We start from the raw sequence: 9883 nt of genomic DNA on the forward strand, positions 1-9883 counted from the left end.
AATGTGTTCGATAGTTCATAAAATATTCGTTCAATCGAACATATGCCAAAAATCTCAATTGGACAAAGCAAGCATGCATAAATTTATCAAAGAGTTTCGTTAGACCATCGTTACAAACATGAAACCTAAGTTGGATCAAGGGATAATTGGTTGAAAATGATGGTAGGCACTTAAACACATTATTCCTCATCCAAAACATTTTAATTTCTTTAATTGAATATAGTAACTCATTTGGTCCCTTGTCTTGCTCATGCAAGGTATGCCATGGCCAAAGGCATGCTAACTCTTCCTTTCGTTTTTGAACAACATGAGGGGAGTCTCCAAATTCCAACGTAATAATCACATCATCACAATGCCAAAAGGAAAAATCCATCACATCAAAGTATAAATAATTTCCAAACAACCAATCAATGGAATTTTCAACTTCAATCGAATTGACCAAAGATATTTGAAAATTTTCAGATGACTTACATTGACGAATATGAAGAGAAGACAATTGAGGATTGGGTTTACCTTTCTCGGTCAAAATGCATCTTCTCTCTTTGGATAGATAACGTAAGACAAACCTATTACTCCGATAAATTTGAATAGGTGGTGACGCACCATGACATGTCTTGCTCCTCGAGGGGTGGAATTCAGAAAAATAAGACTGGTTAGTATTATCGAAACCTATGGACTTAAATGGAAAAGGAAAGTTACCATGGAAATTTGATTCAATTCCAAAAATATAGGTTGGCCTTACCTTCTCGAAATGAAACGAAAATTTCAGATGTGGCCAAACAAGGTGATTAATAAATGAATCAAAATTGAAACCCAAATCATTGAATTTCACCTTCTTATCAAAAGTTTGAACATCAAGCAAACATATTTTGATTGCAAATGATGCAAAGTGCTTAATGTTTCCATAAAATGAATTCATGTAGCAAATACCAGGCTTGAACACACGAACTTGTTTAGGAATTCCAACAAGCAACATATTAGAAAAAGATATAATCAACTCATCACACAAATTATATTTCACTAGTTTAAACACACATGTTGATTTGACAAAACCGAGCATACCAAAATGCAAAGGTTCATACTTCAAGAGTATTAATCGGGAATGCAAATCACTACATGGAAATTTCGCACAAAAACTCAAAGATTGTTCATGAAGAACACAATTGCACATATCATGTGAAGATCTTTTAACATGGATGCCAGACAAAGAATTTTTAACGAACACGCAACTTTTCAAACAGGCAGTTTTATCACAAATCAATTGAGCAGGCATATTTAAACATAAAGATTTAACACATGAGTTCAAAAAGTGATACGAACCGCCTCGGGGAGAGTCGAGTCATATGCTGAGTTGCCCGATTGTCTACGAGAAAGTATCGTTCAATTCACTTTTGAAATGAAGTTGATGGAAAAAATAGGACGGAAGCTATGTATAATGGTTCTATGATGGTTTATGGATAAGGATAATATGAATATTCGGCTAAATTGGAAGGGAAAGTGAAAGAAGTAAATAGATGATGGATATGGAAGAAAAGGGTTCTTAAAAGCAAGCACGAACCAATATTAGAAAATATCGGCCCAAAATGCTTATAGGCTTTCAAGGTGGAGGATGAAAGTGATAAACCTCGACCCGCTACTTAGCAAAGTAGGAACCTCGGTATATGGGTGAACGCCACACTATTTGATAGTGATAAGTTCGGGATAGTGAAGAACAGGGTTGACGCCACTAGGCTTCCTAGATAAGCCAACGAAGTCCTTAACGAAATATGAGAGAAAGAAATCTCACAAATTCCATAAAAGTTTAACAAAGTTTCATTAAGTGAAAAGTCTAACCTCTTTCAAATGAAATAACATATATTTATAGCCTAAATAAAAGTAGGTGAATGGATAAGCTTAGAAGCTAAGAAATTTGGCCATAAATACCTAGATAATTCTAGAAGAAAAATCATGAATATCAATGAATGTGCAGCCCTTTAATGTTCCATCATCCCCCTTGGCCGAATGAAGCTTTAATGCACCTTGAATACTTGAATGGTTAGCTTGAAAATGCATGGATCACGCATGAAACGTCCCAATGTATGTTCCTCCATAAATTCGGTCCATGAACCTTCAAAACATGAACATTAAATAGCCCCTACTTGTATGAACGTCTCCAGTACATGTACTCCCTTAAATGCCGTCCATTGAACCTCAATTCTACATGCACCTCTTCATACATTGCACCAAGCCCTACATGAACTTGCATTAATTTCCTTCCATGCATGCATGTGTACTGTCCAAAGGGATTGGATCTTCTAGATACATTCATGCATGAATCTTCATCATTCATGTAACCGAATGTGCATTTGAACCCAAGCATTCATGTATTTTGTGCATTCATGTATTTGGCAAATACATGAACTTGTAAACACCTTGAATCTGGTCATACATGCACCTAAATAAATGTTGTTCATTCATGCATGTGGGATGTCCAAAGAGATGTTTCTTCAAGCATTCATTGCGCCGTCCATGAGCATTGTACCTACAGAAATAAAACAATTCATAAGACATCATGTGAACACACATAAATTTAGCACAATGTGAACACATTTAAGTTATGTGATATCTATGACATATTAATAACAAATATTAATATAAGACAAGTTTAATGCTTAAATAAATATGTGCAAATTTTATTTAATGAATTAAAGACAAAACCGAGTTAAACTAAAATGAGCTAAGCTTTAGCTCGTGAGCTAAAGTTGAGTTGAGATTAAACTCCTAAGCTGTAGCTGAGCTAAGGTTTAGCTCGTGAGCTGAATATGAGCTAGGAGTGAGCTCGATTTAGCTCAGGCAAGTTGGAAAGAAGAAGGAAAAGGTGTCACTCCCGCTCGTGTTTACACTCATTTGGCTTTTACCTCCACTCGAATGATCTCACTCGCTCATGCCTTTTTCCTCTCCTTTCTCCTCTTATAACCTTGTAACAGACTTAGTATGACTTGATCTCTAGTATTGTGGGTCGGTTTCAAATGGTTTTACAAAGGATAACATATGAGGGTTCTGGGTTGGCTAAAAAAAGGAAATTGGGTAAAAAAAGTGTGGCGTGGATGAGATTAGAATAGAAGATGAATCAGGAACGATATCAAACCAAGGGCTTTGACATTCGAACAACAATCAAATTGCATTAAACACTTTTTTTTTCAGATTTTTTTTTCTTTTCGAATTTTTTTTGAAATTTTTTTGAATTTTTTTTGAATTTTTTTGTACTATATTGACAAACTAAATACAATAAAACACTTTTTGTACACGATTTTTTTTCTTCGACTGCGTAGATTTTTATTTTTATAGCAACAGCAGCTAACTAATCAAAATGAGAAAACTTCGGTATACGAAATTTTTTTTTTATATTCTTTTTTTTCCTGATCCTACTTACTTGCGTTCACTTGGACTAGCCCGGGATTTCGTCGCACGATCTTCTCGTTTAGTAGCTCTGATACCAAATGATGTGATCCGGCTTGGGTAGATGAATCGAATTCACGTAGTTGCCCGATCGTAGTTCGAGAGAGTCGTTCGTGCCTCGAATTTTAGTAATAAAAGTAAAATAATGGATTAGAATAAGCGGAAGGTTTCAAGAAGGGTAAGTTTAGTAATAGGTTCGGTTATGTGTACCAAAGATGGGTGATGGATAAATGAGTCGGTTTGGTTACGAGAAGGAAAAGTTGAAAGATGGGGAATGGAAAACGAACTCAACGTCAGAATGATTCAACACTAAGAAGTGTCACCCGGTTCCTATATTGTTAAGGTGAAAAGATGGATAGATGGATAGGTGAACGCCACACCAAGATTGGTGATAAGTTCAAACAAGACGATTGACGCCACTAGCACAAGCCAGATAAGTCTTTCGAAACTTGTACGAGATATGAGAGGAAGCAACCTCACAAGAACAAATGTTCATTAACAATTTTGGCAAAAAGTCCCTTACAATTGAAAGAAAACAAATATTTATAGGCACATAGATGACCATTCAAATTCGGCATCTAGGTGTTCACACAATAATAAAAACGTTCACACTAATGTATTCATAAATTTGGCAGATTCATGAACTAGTTGAATGGACACTTTCTTCCCCCTAAGTGTGTGCATGAATGCTTAATCATAAAAAAAGGCTTCAAGTGACTTGTATGTGCACCAAAGGTTGCATTCATCTCCTTGGGACGTTCATGCACTTGTATGGAACATGTATCCTCATAATTAAACTCTTTAATAGCATGTAGGTTCATAAATGGAAGCATGAACCTAGTAAATTCGTTCTCCCCTTTGTGCATACACTTAATTCAATCAATGTGTTGAATTATTGAGTTAATTCCTTCCTTTGGACGTTCTTGAACCCATCCATTCATGTGTAGTAGCTTATAGGTCAATTCAAAGTGTGAACAGCTACTTCTTGGCCGAATAAGGGCCTTGGAAAGTTAGGAGACAGCCACCATACATGCACTTAAGCCATTCATGCATTCTATCATCTCATGTATTTGATCCATTCATGGACCAGCCTTTAATGTCCATACATGCATTCGACACATGCATGAATTTGTAGAAACCTTACATCTAGCCGTACATGCACCAGAATTTAATACTTCTTCATTCATGAGTGTGGAATGCCCAAAAGAGATGTTTCTTCATCCATACAATGTACCGTCCAAAGGGATGTACCTACATGAAATAAACAAGTCATTAAGATATCTCATGGACACTCATAAATTCGGCATGATGTGAACACATTAATGTCATGCATTAATTCAGCTATGTGAACATAATCAATTTATGTAATGACTATGGCATATTAATAACAAATATTAATATAAGACAAGTTTAATGCTTAAATAAATATGTGCAAATTTTTATTTAATGCATTAAAGACAAAACCGAGTTTAAACTAAAATGAGCTAAGCTTTAGCTCGTGAGCTAAAGTTGAGCTGAGGCTAAACTCCTAAGCTGAAGTTGAGCTAAGGTTTAGCTCGTGAGTTGAAAGTGAGCTAGGAGTGAGCTCGGTTTAGCTCAGGCAAGATGGATTGAGCTCGAATAAGCTGGATTTGAGCTGGACGGAGCTCGTGGAGCTGGAAACGAGGTTGGATCAGCTTGCCAACATGTCATTGCTCGGCTTGACAGACTTGCTCGATAAAGTTCGCGGGGCGTGCTCGTATCAAAAAACTTCCATCTTTTGATCTGGCTAATTATTGTTCACATATTAATGTTAACGATGTTGATTCAATAGATGCCATGAAGATTTCATTTTATGACATCTTTTATAACGGCAATTCTGTTGATTCTGTTGGACTGGTTCATCCTGCGCAAATTGTGAATGTATGTGATAAAAGGTTTTCACATTTTGATAAGCATGGCTATGTAAATTCTTTGAATTCATCTTTCTGTTTAGACGTGCCTATTCAAATGATTTGTGATGGATTTGAATTTCTGAAAGGTCGCATGAACATAACTTCTTTGCTCAATATATGTGGTAAAAGATTTTTGCATGAAATATTTAATCTGTTTGATTATGCTCTTCAAGAGAAATCTTTGAATTTCTATGCAAAATATCCATGTTTCGGACTGTTTGTTCGACTAGGATTTGTGAAATATGAATGCTTGTGTATTTGTCAGTTTAAAGTCTCTTTGATTCACTTTTGTGACCTATCTGTGAAAATGAAATTTTTGTTGCAATTTGGGATAAGTGATCAAAATCGAGTTGTTAAGCTGGGAGTAAGCCAATTCGAGTTGTTTCCAAGAAAAGGTAAGCATTGTGATCTTATTGTAAGTAACTTTGTTTTACCTTCTCATCGTCTTCGAGTCTTATCTTTATTTTTGAAAATTAAGCATGTGGCTGGATTACAAAATCAAAACCTAGTTTTTGATTCTGAAAATTTTAATTTTGATCCCGGCATTAGTTTATTTGCCCAACTTTGGATTAAGAAGCGGGAGCAAGATTGTATGTTCTTCTTTCGGTGTTTCCTTAAACTTCTTCATTATTTTGTTGTTGAAACTTTGAAATGGCCTATCCAAAAAGAGGAAGGACATATGACTAATATTTTGTCTTTTCGAGTCTTGTGTGACTTTCAGGTTATTGTGAGCCATTCTACCCCATTCGACGACCAAGGGTCTAGTGACGATGAAAGCTTTTTCGCAAGAAAATGGCCCGACTTGAGGACAAGTCGCTTTGAAGACGGGGGGAATGATGTGAGCACGCCCGGGGCATTTTCGAGTGCAAACCAAGATCTAAACGAGCTGCCTAAAGGACCTATAACTCAAGCTCATGCTAAACATTTCCTAGAAGCTATTTTAGCTTCTAATGCAAAACCTTGGTTCGAAACAAGGGCCAATGCTCACAAAATCAGCTTGAAGCAACTATCCAAAGGACCCATGCATTGTTGGCAAGCTGATCCTAGCTCATTTCCAGCTCCTCGAGCTCCGTCCAGCTCAACTTAGCTCATTTAAGCTCGTTTCAGCTCGTTTGAGCTCAACCGAGCTTACTTTCATCTCCTTCTTTCTTCCTTTCAATAAACTAAGTCTTAATTTAGTTTATAATTAAGTTTGCTACAGCTCATGCTGAAACCCCTAGCTCAATTTCAGCTCATTAAATGTTTTGACTAATTTTGAGCTAGCCGAATTTACTTCATAAGTTGACTTATAATTATTATGTCTAAATTTAATTATTGCTTTTAAATTGTTTAGTTATTAATTTAAATTATGATTTTTTATGAATAGTTATCTTTTAATTAATTGTGTGTTAATTCATGTAGGTTAGCATTATGTGGAAGGTACATTCATGAAGAGATGCATGAACGGGAATGTTCATTGAACGGGAGGATACATGCATGGATCGGTTCAATGTTTGGAGGACATACATTCATGTACATAGAAGGTTAATGCATATTGAAAGGTGCATCTCCCTTGGACGGTACACATGCATGAATGGGGGTAATCAATGCAAGTGCATGTACGGCTAGGTTCAAGGCCCCTTCCAAGTTCCATGTACAACCGATGCATGTGGGAGGACCCTTGGAGTTTCCTAAGCACCTATTCGGCCAAGAGACACCCTTTGGGAGTTTCATGCATCCCATGGCCGAACCTAGACAATCCCATTGGCTTCCAAAGCTTGCTCATACATGAAGCTGCCCATTCACCTCCCATTCAGCCAAACATGGACAAGGACACCATTGGTCATTTTTCTAGAAGGTTCATGTCTCAATTTAGGTTCATTACTTAATCATTAAGTTCATGAATGGAGTATTCAGTTAGCATAAGAAACTAGTATAAATAGTTTGTTGATTTCATTTGTAAAGGACTTTTTGCCAAATTTGTTAATGAACATTTGTTCTTGTGAGGTTGCTTCGTCTCATATCTCGTTCAAGTTTTGAAAGACTTATCTGGCTTGTGCTAGTGGCGTCAATCGTCTTGTTTGAACTTATCACCAATCTTGGTGTGGCGTTCACCTATCCATCTATCCTATCCATACTTCACCTTAACAATATAGGAACCGGGGTGACACTTCTTAGTGTTGAATCATTCCTGACGTTGAGTTCGTTTTTCCATCCCCCATCTTTCAACTTTCCTTCTTGTAACCAAACCGACCCATTTATCCATCACCCATCTTTGCTACACATAACCGAACCTATTACTAAACTTACCCTTCTTGAAACCTTCTGCTTATTCTAATCCATTATTTTACTTTTATTACTAAAATTTGAGGCACGAACGACTCTCTCAAACTATGATCGGGCAACTACGTGAATTCGACTCATCTATTTGGGCCGGATCACATTAATAACCATTACAATTCAAGGCTGTTACACATTCAATAAAGTGGCTTTTCAAGTCATTTTCAGTTACAAACAAGGAGGCTGTTACAAATGAGGTTTTATACATCATTTAAGGAGCTTTAAGGAGCATTATAACATCCTTTTATTTCATCAGCAACCTCTTTATCTACTAGCCATTTTTGCTACTTCAAAAATTAACTCAAAGTATTCAAAATGCCTTTAAGGAGCTGGTCTATTCGGCTAGCTAAGGGACAATTCAAGAGTCATTTTTCAAGCATTTACGGTCATTCATTCAGCTAAATTGAAGAGAATTCAAGAGTGGAGTTACTTGAATCAAGAATTTCAAAAGACTTGAACTTTATTTTAGTCTTTAATTAGCACATTAATATGAATTCTTGTGACTATTCATCTAGCATATTCTAGCACTATAAATAGGAGAAATCAATCTTTGTAAAAGAACCTTTGATGAATTTGATGATATCTTCTTACTTTGTGAGTGTTCAACTCCCATTGTTCTCCAAAGACTGAGTTGGCTTATCAAGCAACCCTTGTGGCGCCAATTCTATTTTTTTTTAGCACTTGTCACTTGTATCCAAGTGTGGCATTCTCCAACCGAGGTTCCTATCTTTGTAGATAGCGAGTTGAGGTTTACTATTAAATGATCCTTAGCATTTTTCCTTCACCCTTTTAGCTTAATTGCTTTCTAAGTTTCGGGTCAACACGAATCTATTATGTTGGTTCACTCTTAAGCTTTAGCCTACCACCTATCATTGTTTCCCTAACCTTTTGAAACCTTTTCTTTTAGCTTATTCTTCAACCATTTGTAAGCCTATTTTTACAAACTGTTCATCTTACCCAATTTAAACGATCAGGCAACAACAGGACTCGTGACATCCATATCCAAGTTCATATCATTTGGTATCAAAGCTGGTTAAATTGAGGTGAGAATCATCATTTTTGGTATTCTCGGAATTGCATTTTAGAGAAAATTTGAAAAAAATTCAAAAAAAAAGAGAGAAGTATACATTCCCAAAAGTGCAAAAGTTGAAATATACATTTTCTTAAAAGAAAGCAAGAAGTGAAAATGATGTGATTCGGCTCGAGTGGTTGAGTCAAATTCACGTAGTTGCCCGATCGTAGACTAGAAGAGTCGTTCGTGCCTCGATTTTGGAAATAGAAGTGAATGGATAGGTTTGAATAAGTGGAAGGTTTCAAAGAAGTGTAAGAATAGTGATAGGTTTGGCTAAGGGTAGAAAAGATGGTTGTTGGAAGGGTGGTTAGGTTTTGGTAATGAAAGAAAGAAATTTGGGAAAGTGGGGATGGATTAACGAACTTAACATCAGGAATGATTCAACACTAAAAAGTGTCACCCCGGTTCCTATATTGTTAAGGTGGACAGATGGATAAAAGGATAGGTCAACGCCACACCAAGAATGGTGATAAGTTCAAACAAGGTCGATTGACGCCACTAGCACAAACTAGATAAGTCTTTCAAAACTGGTACGAGATATGAGAGGAAGCAACCTCACAAGAACAATGTTCATTCAATAATTTGGCAAAAGTCCTTTTACAAAGAAATAAACAAACTATTTATAGTCTAACAAGTGATAGCCAAATGGTCAAGTTAACTAGCTTAAAGGCTAAGTAATTTAGCTAAGTATGCACTAGAATATTCTAGAATAAATCATTAAAGGGTTAAGTCCACATTCGGCTGATTGGAACTTCAATGGGCAGCTTCATGGTTAAGCAAAATTGACTTGGATGAATATGAATGAATGGCAGCTCAATAGCTTGTCTAAATTCGCCCATGGATTGATTGGAGCATTAAAGAAGTGTCTTTTGGCTGAATAGACACCTAGGGAAGTCATTTGGGCAGCAAACGATTCATGTATCACGAACTAGATGCATTCTCCCATTCATTGTAGCTTGCTGTCCATGCATCTTCTATTAGGCTTCATTCATGAATTGAATTTAGAAATTAATTTGCAGCTACCTTTTGGCCGAATAAGCACTTAGGAACACCAATGGTTCATCCACATACATTCAGCCATGCATGGAACTCGAAGGGGGACTTGAATCTGGCCGCACAT

Source organism: Gossypium arboreum, chromosome 7, assembly GCF_025698485.1.
Source record: "Gossypium arboreum isolate Shixiya-1 chromosome 7, ASM2569848v2, whole genome shotgun sequence".
In the NCBI taxonomy this organism is placed as follows: Eukaryota; Viridiplantae; Streptophyta; class Magnoliopsida; order Malvales; family Malvaceae; genus Gossypium; species Gossypium arboreum.